This window comes from Pygoscelis adeliae, unplaced genomic scaffold, assembly GCF_000699105.1.
Source record: "Pygoscelis adeliae isolate BGI_AS28 unplaced genomic scaffold, ASM69910v1 Scaffold179, whole genome shotgun sequence".
Lineage (NCBI taxonomy): Eukaryota > Metazoa > Chordata > Aves > Sphenisciformes > Spheniscidae > Pygoscelis > Pygoscelis adeliae.
This window is the reverse complement of record NW_008825612.1, coordinates 1,314,887-1,324,041: the sequence shown is the minus strand read 5'-3', so window position 1 is coordinate 1,324,041 and position 9,155 is coordinate 1,314,887. Positions and strand designations below refer to the sequence as shown.

The window sequence follows — 9,155 nt, the reverse complement described above, 5'->3', positions numbered from 1 at the left end:
GCTTCTGCCGATTCAGGGCTGCTGGAGCAGCCCCAAAAGTCTGATCGTTAGGTCTTGCCCCAACTAGACTTCAGGGACAAAACTAAAACTTAAAAAAAAAAAAAAATCAGCAAAATTCAGGGCTGCATCAACAGCAATACTTCAGACTAAGAAAAAATTATTGACTTTCAAGACAGATTAAGCACTAGATTTTAAATGGCATTAAGAAATACATTTAGCTGTTAAACTAATGATAAACAGCTGCCTGGTAGCTTGAGACCCACACACTGGGCAGTCCCTGGGGGATTTTCTCTGCAGCGTTCAGAAAAGAGCACTGAGTTTGTTACTGACAGCAGCACTGACCCGGGAATGTGTCATCAAGTCATCCCTGCTGGAAAAACACCCAAACGTGACAGCTGGCGCAGATGTGTCAATGGATGAGGTAGATCAGCGGTAGCAAAGAAAGCCAAGGGTTTAAGCAGTGTAGCACCTCAGTGTTAAGCAGGAAAATTGAAAATTCAAATATCTGCAGGAAGGAAATGCCTCCCCAAGAGCACTGAAGGAGGTGCTCGACATTCAGTTTAGCCAGGTATAACCTGATATTTTACTACACAGGTGTGTAAAATATCAAACAAGTTATGGACAGGAAATGGGTTCAGGAGAAGGTTTTACTTTTATTTAACTTGAATGCTGAGTAGGTGAAAATTGGAGGAAATGTCACATCTGAGAAAGGAAACACAGCATTTCTATGTTAGCTAGGTTTATTTTTAAACGCCTATTGTCTGATAGGAGTCAGGGACTTGGAAAGATAAGGGAAGCCCTGGGGTAGATAAAATGAAGAGCAGAGAAGAGGCAACATAATAAAACTTCAAGAAAAAAAATAATTTACAGTTTGGCTTTGCAACTTACCAGATACAGAACACATTCACGCAAATGTAAATGTAAATCCATTGTTCATCATTTAGCGATCGGAACAGATCTAAATATCATGATACACCACCAGCACAACACAAACCATTTGTCTGGCTATTTATAGGTGACCTCAAAAATGCACATAAAAAATGCACTGTGAAAAGGTAAAAAATAGAAGTATTTTATTAACTTTTCAAACCTAAATGTGAACTTCAGATATGCCTCATGCTTCTCAAGCTTACAGGGATATTCAGTTAGGAACATGCACTTTCTGTATTAAATAAGGTCAAAAGAGACTATAGTGATCTGAGTATGAACAATTAATTTCTAGAAAGAAATTTTGTGGTTTTCTTTTTCCTAATTGTCTATAAAACTGTGGCAAGGAGACAGCTTTAAGACAAATGTCAGAACTGTTCTTTATCTTTCTTAGCCAGTGATTTCAAAGAGCAAGTGAGCATGGTAACAGCGTCATGACAGCTCTGCCCTGACATTTCTCATAATTGCTGGAGGCCAGGGTGCATCCAGCCGATTGCTTTTGGCACGCTGCAACCATGCTGCAAGAACAAGAGAAAAAGAGCAGTTCTCCTCTGGGAAGGTGGTCACCCACCTCCAGACCCTGGGAAAGTTCCTAGACTCACATGCACACACAGTGTCTCCTCTTCCCCTGGAAAGACACTTCCCTGTGGTCCATGGGGACAGATTCGGGGCCAGTCCCCAAGCCTTAGTTTGTCACCCTGCCCTACAGAGCTGCTACGAGAGTGACGGAAAGGAGCTCAGCAAAGCCAAAATCACAGAGCTAAACTGTTGGATTCAGACCCAACACCCTCATTTGTCACATCTCAGATTTGCCAGCTACTCCAACTCTGACAGGAACCTCATGAAGTTCAACAAAGAAAAGTGCAAAGTCCTGTACCTAAGGAGGTACAGCCCCATGCACCAATATATGCTGGGGGTCACCCAGCTGGAAAATGGCCTGGCAGAAAAGGACCTGGGGGTCCTGGTGGACCAGGTTGAACATGAGCCAGCAATATGCCTATGCTGCAAAGAAGGTGAATGGTATCCTTGGGTGCATTAGACAAAGTATTGCCAGCAGGACAAGGGAGGTGATCCTTCCCCTTTACTCAGCACTGGTGAGGCCACACCTGGAGTGCTGTGTCCAGTTCTGGGCTCCCCAGTACAAGAGAGACATGGACGTACTGAAGAGAGTCCAAAAAAGGGCCACAAAAATGATTAAGGGACTGGAAGACCTCTCCTCTGAGCAAAGGCTGAGAGAGCTGGGACTGTTCAGCTTGGAGAAGAGAAGGCTCGGGGGGAGCAGATCTTACTAATGTATATAAACACCTGAAGGGAGGGTGCAAAGAGGACGGAGCCAGGCTCTTTTCAGTGGTGCCCAGTGACAGGACCAGACCAGGCTGTTTCACAAAATGAAACACAGAAGGTTCCATCTGAACAACAGTAAACACTGTTTTACTGTGGGGGTGACCAAGCACTAGCACAGGTTGCCCAGAGATGTGGAGTTTCCATCCTTGGCGCTATTCAAAAGCTGTATGGACATGGTCCTGGGCAACTGGTCGTAGGGTGCCCTGCTTGAGCAGGGGGATTAGACAAGATGACCTCCAGAAGTCCCTTCCAACCTCAACCATTCTGTGATTCTGTGACCTTTCTGATGGCTGACGGTTAATGATTCAAGGTTTACTTTATTTTTTGAGGTTTAGGGCATTGATCTGTACAGTGATTAGATGAGGATTTGGACAAGAGTCAGGGGCTGGCAATGGCAGGAGATGGCTTCAGGTAGTCTCTAGCAATCCTTTCTTATGGTGCTTCACAGGCTGAGAGATCCCACTCACAAAAATATGGGTTTTAAAAATGCTTCTCCTCTTAGAAAAGCAAAACTGGTAAGAAACCCCTTGTCGTCGTCGTCTTAGGTAAGTAAAACATCTGTTCTGCTTTAACCACAAATACAGAAAGCCTGGGGAAGTTGGGAAAGATGCACCACAAGGAGCTGGAGGAGTAAGACACATACCAAACAACAGCAATCCTTTAGCTGTAAAAATAAAAAGAAAGGAAGAACCGTAACTTTTTCAAATACTCCTTTTCTGCCTTGGTGAGATCATCGATGTCATGTGAAAGAAAGAAGCCACACATTTTAGCATTCAGGGTTACCACTCTGCTCATCTGGTCTGACCTCTTCTTTTCATGGGGCAAACCATTTCATCGTGTCCTTTCTCCACCAAGACCAAAGCTTTGCTTTGTGCTAGAGCAGACCTTTTGCAAAAACCCTTCTAGCCTCATTTAGAGACTTCACATTTTCACATTCCTTTCAGCCCTGTGAAGCCCGTGATTCTGGACGTTGAAAGTACAGAATATGCTAACATGACTTTTTTCTAATTCAGCACAAAGTCCAGCGTTATTCTACCTGCTCCAACCTATCCATCTTCAATAGTGTGAAGAAGTACCAAGTTCTTTTGTTTCCTATTTACAACCCAAGAGAATTAAAAACATAACAACAGCAAGATGCTGGGGTATGAGTGGGAAGGTGAAAACGTATACAGGCTGCCTCGGGTCTGAAATAATCTGTACAGGCTACATTTCTCTGTTTCTTGACCTTGTTGTAGACTAGATAAGTTCAGAATTATATTTAAAACGAATGTGCGTGTTTAAATAGACCAGGCAAAATTTGCATAGCTGCCTACTGCTGTCAATGTTTCTTCAAACGATTCTCTCCTTTCTTTTCCTCTATAGACAAGACAGAGACTTGAAAAGAATGATAATTTTATCCCATGTATTAGTGACCGCCTGTCCTCACAGATATTTTCAGTCTAGAAGGAGTAAAGGAGCGGTACAAATAGCAGGTGCAAGAGGGAAAAAAAAAAACTACTCATGAGAAAAAGCAACACTTCTGATGCTCTCTTCAGCTCAGCTGGATTGTGTCTTTCTTCCCAGCACCGCTTGAAAAATAATACCCTGAACTTGCACCACTGCACCCAAATTCTTAGGAACAAAGGCAGCATCATCAGATCACACGCCAGATCAGACCAGCAGCTGCTTCTCCTTACCAGAAGTTAAACTGGGTATTTCAGAAGAAGATGTTAACTACCGCAAATGGAAAATTCTGGAATAACACACACATAAAATGATTGTTTCCCCTGGTTCTAATTAATTACTTTCTGATTCATGGACAAAACCAGAAGAATTTGTACTCCTGCTTTAAAAAAAAACACCTCTTGATGTGCATTCATTCTCATGATCCAAAGCAAGGGTCTGTTCTTAAACAGGAACCTAGCAAAATATTTCCCTGTTCCTATCCGTTACTCAAATTAAAATTTTTTGCATTCTCAAGAAATTGAAGATGCAAGTTTAACAACTCCATACAGTTACAAAAACAGGACATGAAGAAGGCAAGCATGACATGAACTAAACTAGTCTCTGCCTTAGCCCAGCTGTAATGCTGTCCTTCCAAGCATGCAACTTTCTTCTTCCTCCATGTGTTTTAGTTACAATTAAATACTTTACATCCGCAAAATATTCTCCACGTCTCTTGCTCTAATTAGGACTGCCAATTTGACAGCCCTCTGACTGCGGGGCTAACTGAGCCAGGGATGACTTGGTGGTGTACTTCACACAACAGCTGAGCCAAAGGTTTCTCTGAGAGAAAAAAAGGAGTACTAAATTAATTTAAAAAAAATAAATTACTATTTCTTTCAAACCTTAGCTGTTACAACATGAGTTGAAGCTGTTAACATTGTGCCAGGATGCTTGAGAGAGTGCAGGAGCATGGAAGGGAGGTAGGCAATAGTCAAGTGAAGCAGACAGAGCACCTAAATACCTCCTCAAAGAGGGAAAAGCTTTCCAGATGGGTCTAAGCTGCTCACTCAGCTACCCCCTAGATGTACACACCACTACAGAAATGACGTGGTGTCTAAGGGGGAAACAGTATTTCCAGCTTAGAACTTGATCCCTCCACCGTCAGAAAGTCCAAACTATCTTACCCGAAACCTCTTACTCACTATAGCTGTACCTTTCCATCAGCTAGTACTCCAACAAGAGTAGTATTATGCCCACACATCTTTCTTCCTGAGATCCTGAATCAATCGTTGTGTTTTACATTGGACAGCTGGGATGGGAACAACTCTGCGGCAGCTGCTCCCCTACCAGCTCCACTCCACTGCCGCACTCACTGCTTACTGTGTTCAGAGACCTTCTGCGAACTACACTCTTGCATTGCCATAGGGACCTCTCTCCCTGTCCTTCTGGTCACCAATCTCCTTCCCATTAATAAAACCTGCAGATCGATCCAGTACACAAACGCTCTCATCCCTCTCCAACACCTGCTCCTCTTCTCTGCTGCCTTCTCTAAGTAAGGAGAAATGTCATCCAGGCCAAAGATGCTGTTGCAGCGTATGGCAGAACATAAAAAGGACCAGGGTAAAAGCTGCCCAAAGAAAGAGCAGCCGGGGAAGCTTCCCCAAGCAGAAGTGATGCTGGAAGTGATGGGACAGAATCACTGTTTCCTAATGGCTACCTGGAGACAAAACCTTTAAATCCCTCTGATTCCTCTCAAGGTCACAAAGCAGGCAGAGAATTGGTTAGACTCCACCCAAAACTGTGAGCCTCCTGATGGTGCTCCCGCTCGCCCTGAGGAGCAACTCCTGGTGCCCATCACACACGGGCACTCCTGCCAAGGGGCTGCGTCAGACCCGGGCAGTTCCCTCCGCCGGGGAGAAGCCCCTGTGCAGGCACAGGCCAACGAGCAAAGAAGACTTGGCCTCTTTCGCTCCACTAGTGCTTAAGCCACCTTCCCTGTACAAACCTCAGCACTCAAAAGGCCTACCCATTGCCTTCAAAGATAACAGCAAATATTTTCAAATATAAGTATTTGCAAGTGAGAAAACTCTTCAAATTTAATTGGGAGTTGAAAATCTGCAATCTCTCTTACTGGATTTGTGTACAGGTCCAAATACAGATTTAGCCACCTAGCTAGCAGCCACACTGAAAAAAAAATTAAAATCTCTAGTTCATAAACTATATTATGTTATTTTAAAGCTAAATTCATACATCAGAGTTTATGAAGTGTTTAAAAATCTCAAGGCGAGATGTTGATGTTCTTTATAGTGCACTTGCTCTGAAAAATCGAGACATGACTAGCTCCCCCTAATAAAACATTAGTGTAGCTCTACTGGCTTGCAATTAACCTTTTTGTCAAGGTTTGTCTGGTCTTAAAAGGATCAGAAATAATGAAGGCTCTTAAATCAGTGTAACAGGGAACTATCCAATATCTGAGAGTGCAGTGAAAACACTTGGGTTAAGAATGATATTGTATGTAAAAAACAACCACAAAGGGCAATTACAGCAACGCTCGTGCAGATTCCTGCCTGCAGGAGTGTAACACCTCCAGACCATGGAAAGGTTGTTCTTCTCCTCTCACTGCAGAGCATGAAACAGTTAAATACAGAATGCTTAAATAATATATACTCTATGATTTACCCACAAAAGCAAAAAGCAAAGAGCTAGCACCGCTCAGAAATAGGTAGTTTGGAATTCAATTGATAACATGGATTATCCTTTTGCATCAATAGTTAGCACCTACAAATCTCAACTACTTCTAGACGTTCAGACAGTAAAATCATTGCAATGTCTGGTTGTTTGCTCTTTATTGCAGGTAACGTATGGCTGAAAGAGCTCATTGTCTCTTCAAAAAACTTAATCATCCTGGTTTTGCTTTGTTAGAGAGAGAGGGATAAATGGGATTCCTGAATAAATAGAATAATAGTCAAACAAAGCTCAATCACTCCCATGATGCAGTAAAACTATTTACGGACTGAAGAACCACAGAGTCTATTCAAATGTAATTCAAAATATTAGGATACATTTCCAGATTTGAAATTCTGTGCATTCCACCGTCTGATGATGTACCGCACTCTTAGGATAATTTTTACATCTGACCTCTGTTCTTGCTCAGTGTTGTATTCCCAGTTACCATCCACCCACTGCAACTACTGTGGAGCTCAAAATGGATGAAGAATCACCTGGTAATCTTGGGCATATCACTTTACCTCTCTGAGCTTCAGTTTCTCCTTAAAATGAAGATAATGCTAATGACCTACTTTGCAAGCCATTTTGAGATCTACTGATGGAAAGTGCTAAGATTTATACACTACTAGCCTACATTTGGTATACAATGTATTTTTAAATTTACTTCTGACATAGCTGTAAATTTACAGTGCACAACTTCTTAAATTTCATGTTTCTGCAACTAAAGGTAAACTTTATACGCACACACATAGGGCCACCAAGAATTTATTTCCCATGAGTATATAAAAATAAGTACAATTTTTTGGGGAAAAAAAAAAGAGACTAAGTAATGTCAGTCAACTGGCTTTTAGGAGCTTGTCAGATAGCAAAATGGTGCCATTCAATAGTCAAGGAAAAGGACTACACCAGCCAAAGGCTCACGATCAAAAGGAAAGCAGCTGGTAGAAATGAAAAAGCAGTATACAATAAAGCACACAGGGATGGGAAGAAAGAGAGAACAAGTAAGTATGTGAATGAGAAATTATGGCTTAAGAGAACGGACATGGAAAGCTAAAGTCATATGGGATAAATCCTTCTCTGGCTAGATTTATTACAGTAACAGTGACGTTTTTAAAGAACTCCCAGAGTACAACCAAAAAGCCTTCTGTACCTATAGGCAGAAAGGGCAAACAGGCTGACCCAAGTAATTACAGGCTGCTTAGCTTGATCTCAGTGCCAGGCAAAATGAGACAAAAGCCGATCTGAGTTTCAGTATGTTCAATAAAAAAGAAAAGGAAAGGAACATAATGAATGGCTGTCAATACGGACTAATGTAAAATGTCTCACAATGTTAATTTCGTTATTTGATAAAAGTATAAATTTAGTTCAGGAAGACAGCCAAACGCCTTGACAGAACAAGCTGCAAGCCAAATGCAACGGCCAGCCAGAGCCGCAGCATACATATGATATGCCAGAGAGGGACGAGCCAGGGCAGCTCCCCGTACCAGTGCTCCCTTGCTGGGGCTGGACTGAGCAGCAACATTGACTTGATGACAACCTCAGCAGCTGCCCCTGGTTTGCTCCCACCCACAGGCAAGGACCCAACAGCTCCCAAATCAGCACAGCCACAGTGCTCATCATGTATCATCACCTCATCCTGGTGCTGCATTTGAATCACCCAAGAGCCACACGTTGGCCAAATCCTCTTGTACGGTAATCTGCACTGAATTGACACTGTGTGACACTCTCGACAAAATACTGAGACTATGCAGTTCAGTAAATTACAGGTTAAATGGATGAAGAACTTGCTACCTGGCAGATCTCAAACAAGGAGTAGTGGAAAATAGTAAAAAGTTATTACTGAGAGCCCAGCGGACAGGTCCCCTTCTATTCAGTGCTTTTCTCTATGGTTTGAAAGTCATTATAAAATGACTGATAAAATGCCCAGATGACAGGAAGATTAGAGGAATGTTCAACAGTAGTGAGGGCAGTCACACAGGATGATGTGCTTGATAACTGGGCATGTGCCATTAAAATGTGTTTTAAATGGAAATCAGATATCTACGCAAAAGCAATGCAAATTGTATCTCCAGCATGGGAGCGGGAAATGTCCCTAGCGAAGAACAGTTCTGAAAAGGATCCAGAGGTCTTATTAGATGAGCAATTCAGCATGTGGTTTGCTTTAGCAAAAAATCACCTACTCCTTGGATATACAACAGTAAGAGCTAGGCTTGGAGAGGCTGAGCAATGGGCAATATTGAGGAGTTAGCTGTGAACCCATCTGGCTACAATAACGGCTGCAGCAACTTATTTGGGACCTGGGAGGCTGAAATCCGTGTCACCACGGCTTCATCCCTACTGCTGCCAATGAGCTGGATTAAAGTGCAGCTAAAATGCCTGTATCTGCCATCACCAGACCTCCAAATTCGGGCTAGACAGAACTTTAAGGAGCTCAACTCATTTACTTAATCAAAGGAAGGTGGAGCGATGACTTGATTATATGGGTAAGTGACTTAATGGGACTTTTTTAGTACAGTGGAAAAAATACATAAGAAGATACCACTGCAAGAAGCTGAAGCCAGGTTAATTTAAATATGATGCTTTTTTTAAAGCAATTAGTGTAATGAAAAAGCAAGAAAAATATGAAGGAATGTGGTGGATCCTCAGCCTCTTCAGACTTCTAAATCAATACTGGATGTTTGTCTGGAGGGGATGGCTTAGTTAAACTTCAGTTCATGGGTGCAGCAGAGGAG

The 9,155-nt window shown here is 42.4% G+C and overlaps 1 protein-coding gene across 1 annotated transcript in view; it reads right to left on the bottom strand.

Moving 5' to 3' along the window:
* Nucleotides 1–9,155, bottom strand: part of KCNH5 (potassium voltage-gated channel, subfamily H (eag-related), member 5) — a 153,192-nt gene that overhangs the window by 125,653 nt on the left and 18,384 nt on the right. The window lies entirely within an intron of this gene.